This window comes from Bos taurus, chromosome 12 (assembly GCF_002263795.3).
Source record: "Bos taurus isolate L1 Dominette 01449 registration number 42190680 breed Hereford chromosome 12, ARS-UCD2.0, whole genome shotgun sequence".
NCBI lineage: Eukaryota > Metazoa > Chordata > Mammalia > Artiodactyla > Bovidae > Bos > Bos taurus.
Window position 1 is genome coordinate 30,428,319 of NC_037339.1, and position 7,797 is coordinate 30,436,115.

At 47.2% G+C, this 7,797-nt stretch overlaps 1 long non-coding RNA gene across 1 annotated transcript; it reads right to left on the reverse strand.

The window, feature by feature from the left end:
* Positions 1 to 3,182: 3,182 nt before the first annotated feature.
* LOC132346757 (uncharacterized) lies at positions 3,183 to 7,385 on the reverse strand. Its single transcript, XR_009496702.1, has 2 exons — positions 5,328 to 7,385; positions 3,183 to 4,105 (listed from the first exon to the last, which is right to left on the reverse strand). It is a non-coding gene; the product is annotated as an uncharacterized lncRNA (long non-coding RNA).
* Positions 7,386 to 7,797: the final 412 nt, after the last annotated feature.

Genomic DNA, 7,797 nt, shown 5'->3' on the forward strand with positions numbered 1-7,797 from the left:
TCCCTGTGAGCTATTGTAGCAAATTATTGGATCTGAAGAGGGAGTTGTGGGAACCTCTGATTTTCTAGCTGGCCGGTCACAAGTCAGATGACAGGAGGCCCTGGAACCTGTGGTTGGTACCTGAAGAAGGTGCAGTTTTGTAGGACTGAGCCCTGAACCTGCTCGATCCCTGCTAACTCTGGGGAGTAACTGTCAGAACCGAATTAGAATACCCAGTTGGCGTCCAGAGAGCTGGAGAATTGTTTGGTGTTGGGGGAAACAAACAAACAAAAGTATATACCTTTGGTGTCAGAAGTGTGAACAGAAACAGATCATAACCTGTGAAAGAGATCTGGAGTCTGATCCACAACGCGCCCCTACTGGGACAGATACAAGGGCAAGGTTATCTGGTGAGGTCAGAATGCTTTAGCTGCAAGTGACGGAAGCAGACTCTGACACACTTAGTTGTGTCGGAGGACTTTGCTGGAAAGGAATAATTGTTGGATGCGGAAGGGCCAAGGCTCAGGAAGAAGGGGATCGGGCCGTTAGCAGCAATGAATGGACAGGCTCTGTCCCTCCGCGCTCCATCCACTCCACTGTTTTCTGTTACATCATTCTCCCCAAGGCTCACAGTCCTAGGAACCGGAGTCTGAATGGCTTCAACTGGGTTCTCTGTGCCCCCTCCCACCTCAGGAGGAGGGGACAGGGAGAATCCTGACTGAGGTGCCCTCAAAACTTGTCAGATTGAGGGAAGAGGAATTTCCTAATGGGAAGTCAAAAGGCTTTTACCCAAAAGAGTAGAAAGGTATGTTAGGTTGAAGAAGCAAGAAATCTCTGGCCTGCCATTTATAGGCTCCATTGTTTAAAAGAAAAGGACCACAGGAAAACAAGGAAATGATTCCATCTCATCCTTCCCTGGCCAGGGGCAGGCCCAGTGCTGGGCAGCACACTCTCAGCGGCCTTTGACTGCTTGGAAGATAGATGTTCAGATAGAGGAACTACAGTGGCGGACATCTGGAAAACATGCCACATAAGAAATCGATGAAGACTTGGGACTGAACCCAAAGAGAAGACTGAGTGGACACCTGATGGGTCCTCTCAGGCACCTTAAGGCCTAGAATGTAGGCGAAGAATCTTGTATTCAGTGACTCTATAAGGAAAAACGAAAGCCAGTAAACAGACTTTAAAGGGGGACAGATTTCAGCTCAGTTCGGTATATATAAGTTCAGTTCAGTCGCTCAGTTGAACTCGCTCCAACTCTTTGCAACCCCATGGACTGCAGCACACCAGGCTTCCCTGTCCATCACCAACTGCTGGAGCTTACTCAAACTCATGTCTATCGAGTTGGTGATGCCATCCAACCATCTCATCCTGTGTCGTCCCCTTCTCCTCCCACCTTCAATCTTTCCCAGCATCAGGGTCTTTTCCAGTGAGTCAGTTCTTCGCATCAGCGTGCCAAAGGACTGGAGTTTCACCTTCAGCATCAGTCCTTCCAATGAATATTCAGGAAAGATCTTCCAAAAAAAAAAAATCAATAGCTGGAAATTAAATGAGCTGGTGCAAGGTAGGGGACTTTCCATCCCTGGGAAGCCTCTGTTCTCTAATTAGTGAGGGGAATGAGCAGGCTCCTCATGTCGGATTACAACACACAGGTCGTGGTTCTGCTACTGAGGACCCTGACTGAGGGGCTCTTGCAGAAGCAGCTTTCCCTGTTGGCCACACCTCCTGTGGGGTACTCTTCTGTATGTGGAGTTCCGGATGTGTATGAGTGGTGATGGATGGAGAGGACAAGGAGGGCCTCCACATATCCGCTCCAACCACCTGCCCAGGGCCACTTGGTACAAGCATAGCATGTGCGAATCCTTAATTTAGAGCATTGCTTCACCAGGGCCCTCGTCTGGCATGCGTTGTATTAACAGACAACATTTATGCACCTCTCAGTGCAGATCAAGCCCACATCTTGCTTATCACTGAGCAATATTCAGCAAAAAAATGTGAAGTCTCTTGGGCTATACCTTTTATAAGAAAGCTGCAATATCAAAGTCAAAGGGACTTTGTGGTCCGTGAGGTTACAGCACTTGAATACATCCAGTAACATTCTTGACAAATTGATTTGTGACCTGGTCTTGATTTTCTTAAAGCACCCACAGTCTCCTAAAGTAATCCACACCACTCAGGGCAGATTAGATTGCTAAAATTCTCTCTTAATTTGTAATAAAATCTACCTACTATGGGCTTCCCTGATAACTCAGTTGGTAAATAATCCACCTGCAATGCAGAAGACGCTGGTTCAATTCCTGGGTTAGGAAGACCCACTGGAGAAGGGATAAGCTACCCACTCCAGTATTCTTGGGCTTCCCTTTGGCTCAGCTGGTAAAGAATCCACCTTCATTGTGGGAGACCTAGGTTCGATCCCTGGGTTGGGAAGATCCCCTGGAGAAGGGAACAGCTTCCCACTCAGGTATTCTGGCCTGGAGAATCCCATGGACTGTATAGTGCCTGGGGTTGCGGAGAGTCAGACACGACTGAGCGACTTTTACATACGCTCACTATCCACTATGTGGCAATATCTATCGAAGTGTAAAATCCATAAAGCCTTTGACCAGAAATTCCACTTTTAATCACTTACTGTACATATATATAGTCCCCATGGGCTCAAAGACTTGTGTCAAAGATATTCATTGAAGCAAAAGGTTGGACATAATTTAAATGTTTAATCTGGGGGCTGATTAAACAAATTATGGAGTGTCTGTTCTATGGAGTATCAGGCAGCTGTTAAACAATGAAGCCATTCTCATGCACTGACATGAGAGAGTGGAAAGATCGGAAAGTCTTTACATTGGTTCTTCTGCCTCTGGTTAGGTTGTTCAGTGGGGAAAGGCTCAATAATACATGTGAAGAAAAAGAAACTCTGGTGCAGAACAGATTTTATAGTTTAAAAAATTACTGATGTCTTCCAAACCCTTAGATGTGTAAAGTTTTCCAAATAAAGTGTATTAGAAAATTTAAAAAGATACATATGACATTGATATAATTGAAAATAAAGATATGCATGAATATATGTTTAAGTTTTATCTAGAAAGATATTGACAACTGTGATTGTCTCTGAGAAAGGAAATTGTGAGCCTGGGTGTCAGGGGTAGCAGGGAGAATTGTATGTGTGCATATGTATGGATATATGTACAAGAAGACATACACAAGTGTTTATATCTTATATATCTTTATTTTGACATTTTTAACCTGTACATGTATCACTTTACTTCTTTAATTTGCCTTTCAGAAATACATGCCTTTAGACAACAAAAGCAAAAATAGACAAATGAGACCACATTAAGTTTAAACACTTCAGCATGTCAACGGAAACAGTCAACAGAATAATAAGACAACCTACAAAATGGGAGAAAATATTTGCAAATCATGTTATCTCATAATGAATTAATATCCAGAGTTTATAAGGAACTTCTAGAAATCAAGCAAAACAACAAAAAATAAATAACCCACTTTAAAAATGGACAGAGGACTTGAACAGTTCTCCAAAGATGATATAAAAATAGCCAACAGACATATGAAAAGATGCTCAGTATCACTCAGTTCAGCTCAGTTCAGTCGCTCAGTCGTGTCCGACTCTTTGCAACCCCATGAATCGCAGCACACCAGGCCTCCCTATCCATCACCAACTCCCGGAGTTCACTCAGACTCACATCCATCGAGTCAGTGATGCCATCCAGCCATCTCATCCTCTGTCGTCCCCTTCTCCTCCTGCCCCCAATCCCTCCCAGCATCAGAGTCTTTTCCAATGAGTCAACTCTTCGCATAAGGTGGCCAAAGTACTGGAGTTTCAGCTTTAGCATCATTCCTTCCAAAGAAATCCCAGGGCTGATCTCCTTCAGAATGGACTGGTTGGATCTCCTTGCAGTCCAAGGGACTCTCAAGAGTCTTCTCCAACACCACAGTTCAAAAGCATCTAGCCATCAGATAAATGCAAATCAAAACCTCAATGAGATATCACCTCATAGCCATGAGGATGGTCACTGTCAACAGATGAGAAAATGACAAGCATGGGCAAGAATGTGGAGACACTGGAACCCTCGTGCACTGCTGTTGGGAATGTACAATGGTGCAGCCCCTATAGAAAACAGTATGGAGTTTCCTCAAAAAATGAAAAATAGAACTAGCATATAATCCAGCAATTACACTCCTGGACATATACCCAAAAGAATTCAAAGCAGGATTTCAAAGAGATAATTGCTCATCCATATTTATTGCACTGTTATTCACAATAACCAACAGGTGGAAGCAACCCGAATGCCAGTCAACAGATGAGTAGATGAATGCAGTCTATACACATAGTGAAATATTATATAGCCTTAGAAAAAGCAGACAGTCCTGTCACAGCCTGCAATATGGATGAAGTTAAAGCCCACTACACTAAGTGAGGGCTTCCCTGGAGGCTCAGTTGGTAAAGAATCTGACTGCAATGCAGGAGACCCAGGTTCGATCTCTGGGTTGGGAAGATCCCCTGGAGAAGCAAATGGCAACCCACTCCAGTGTTCTTGCCTGGAGAATCCCATGGACGGAGGAGCCTGGTGGACTGCAGTGCATGGGGTCACGAAGGGTCAGATATGACTTAGCGACTAAACCACCACCACACCAAGTGAAATAAGTCAGTCACGACAAGGCAGATACTGTGGGATTCCACTCACAGAAAGTGTCTAAAATAGTGACAGTCATAGAGACAGAATGTAGAAAGGGGCTTGGGTGAGTGGGAATTAGTATTTAATGGGTATAGATTAATTTAACTTAATTTAATGGGTATAGTTTTGCAAGATGAGAAAGTTCTAGATCTGTTGTACAATGATGTGAATATATTCAACAATACTGGATTATGCACTTTTAAATGGTTAAGATGGTTAAAGGAAAAAAATATCTGACCTCTTAAATCCTAGCACTGAGCCCACTTGGTTTCACCTCTCAGAGCTATACAGAAAACCTTCATCTTTTCCCTACAAAGGATGCATTTGAAGACTTGTAACCACAGCCCCCTGGACCAGCTGCTCTTCTCTGGGTTAAACAAGCCACATCTACACATCAGCTCTTCTACTCTGGCCATCTGGTCACCCGCCCCGGCTGGCCCAGAGCCTGTGGCGCTTTAGCAGGGCTGTAGGCATCCTTGACACGCTGTAGCCCACCCACCACGATGGAGGAGAGACCCCATCCCAAGCAGCCAGTGCAAGCAGAGTGGTCACGAGTTTGCTAGAATGGAAGAAAAAACCAGTGCCCCTTAAATTCACACGGCTACTTTACACTTTTTAAGGCATTTTACAAACTGGGTTAAATTTACTACTTACCACATCCCTTTGGGAGAGGCATTTCAGGAAGAGAAGGCCTTGGTCAAAGAGACAAGGATTTACACTGGTTTTCCAAGTCTTTACTGGGTGGGCCCTTTCCACTCTGCAGCCTGCTTTTTTTTTTTTATGTATTTTTTTTTTCTGCACTGAGTCTTCATTGCTGCGCTCAGGCTTTCTCTAGTTGTGGCGAGTGGGGGCTGCTCTCCAGCTGAGGTGCGCGGGCTTGTCACGGTTGAGGAGCACGGTTGAGGGCACGTGGGCTCAGTAGTTGTGATGCATGAGCTTAGTCGCCCCCGAGCATATGGAATCTTCCTGGACAAGGGATAGAACCCATGTCCCCTGCATTGCAGGCAGGTTCTTAACCACCGAACCACCAGGGAAGTCTTCTGCAGCCTGTCTTTGATTTCACATAAAAACAAGCAAGCAAAATAAAAAACAAACCCAAAAAAGATCATCTGCTAAATTGCCCCAAGTGTTATAATTTTGACAGGCCAAGAAAGTTTTCTACAAAGGTAGAAGAGAGCACACTGAAATGTTCCTCAGATGACAGTGCACATCCGGGAGGTCCAGAGGCCATTTGTGGGGTGCCCTTGGGTTACCTGGCTCTCCCTGAGCCAGGGGAGCTGGGGGGCCTCGTCTTTGGAGAGACCCGAGCGTGCGTCCATCTGAGAATAAGAGAGCAGTTAAACCGCCACTTGTCAGAAAGAGCAGTCCCCTCCCCAAGTCTTCGTGAAAGATGCCCAGAGCATCCTAGGGACATCTTCATATCTGAGACCTGAGCCCTCATCGGACTCGGGGGACCCCTCTTCTGCAGCAGCTGGAAATGGAGAGTGGCAGCTGAGAGAGGGGAGGTGGAGGGAAACAGGGACCCTGGGGCCAATGCAAGAGCGTGTGGTACCCAGAGGCCTCCAGCCAGCCCGGCTGGGCTGGGCACACCACCCAGTCCATGCCTGCTTTCCTCCTGACTAGCACGTTCCCCTGAGGCTGCACATTCCCTCTAGTAAACTTCATTTTCCCCTTTTAGGACCATTCCCTGGCCATTGTAACCTAATTCCATCAGGATAAACTAGTTAGGGAAGCAGAAGGAAGAGGCACATAGGAGCATTTCCTTGCAGTCTGGAGCATCAGGGCCCTCCCCGGGGAATGAGAAAAGGGCCTCTCCTCTCACACAGAGGAAAAAAAAAGATATTTTTACTACAGAGGACACTCCCCGGCATGCTGCTCTGACAAACGTTGGGCTCCAGGAGGGAGAAAGAGGCGGGAGAGGAAGGTGGAGGGGTTTCTGCAGGAAGTTGCTTTCTGGCCTCTCACGGATAAGATCTGGCTTAGGGAGTGATATTTAAAATATTTAACAAGCAAGCCTGACCAATCAGAGCATGGCGCCAGCTCCCGGAGGCCCCCTGCTGGGCCATATGTTCCCCCATTGGTTGCAGGATGGTGGGAGGTGTGGGAGACCCAGGGAGGGCCCCCCTCCCCCCAGCTGCTGCAGCTTTTCACAGCAGCTGAATGTCAGTCTAATGGGCAGGGGATGGAAGATGCTGGTCCCCACCTTGAGCTCCCTGGGGTGCTTATTCCAGATCACTACCAGCAAGAGTGACCTCACCCAGTTCCCTGGCAGAAGCGCCGGATGTCCTGGGAACAGCCAGGGGGGCCTCCAGGTCTGACATCTGAGGACCCGGCAGCTCCTGCTTTTCCAGGCGGGCTGTTTCTCTGGTTTTCTCACCCTCTGCTTCCAGCCTGGCGTGCAGCTGGTGCAAGCTGGCGCCTCATCTCATCAGGAATCCAGGGTTCTTCCTCTGTGAAGGGAGGGGCCTGGGCATCCAGAACCACTGACAGATGTCTGCAGGAAGGGGCCTCCGCACCTGCCAAACCGCCGGCTTCCTTTCTCATTCTCCAGGGCTCTGGGGAGCACCAGTATGTGAAACATGTGTCGTGTGCCCTGCCGTTTCCCCTTTCCCCGAAGACCGGCTGTCTCATCTGAGAGTGACGAATCAGGCAGCTGGGTTTCCTGAGATGGGAGGCAAGAGGTGGCATGTGGGACCATGTCCAGGTCGCCCAAGAGCCGCATTTCCCAAGACCAGCCGGGGATGGGGCTCAGAGACAATTAGACTCCTCATCCTGGTGCAGAGACCATAAAGATCTGTCTTCATTTTCACGATCTGAGAACTTCTCGCTTGAAATGGAGCACTGAATTTTATTATTATTTCTGTACATATTACTTTGACTTCTAATATGTATAGTTTAAAGATTCACATCCATCTGACAATGCAGGAGACCCAGGTTCGATCCCTGGGTTGGAAGGATCCCCTGGAGGAGGGCATGGCAACCTGCTCCACTGTTCTTGCCTGGAGAATCCCATGGACAGAGGAGCCTGGTGGGCTACAGTCCATGGGGTCGCAAAGAGTCGGACACAACTTAACCACTAACACCACCACCACCAAAGGTTCACATGTGTACAAGGTTTATAAAA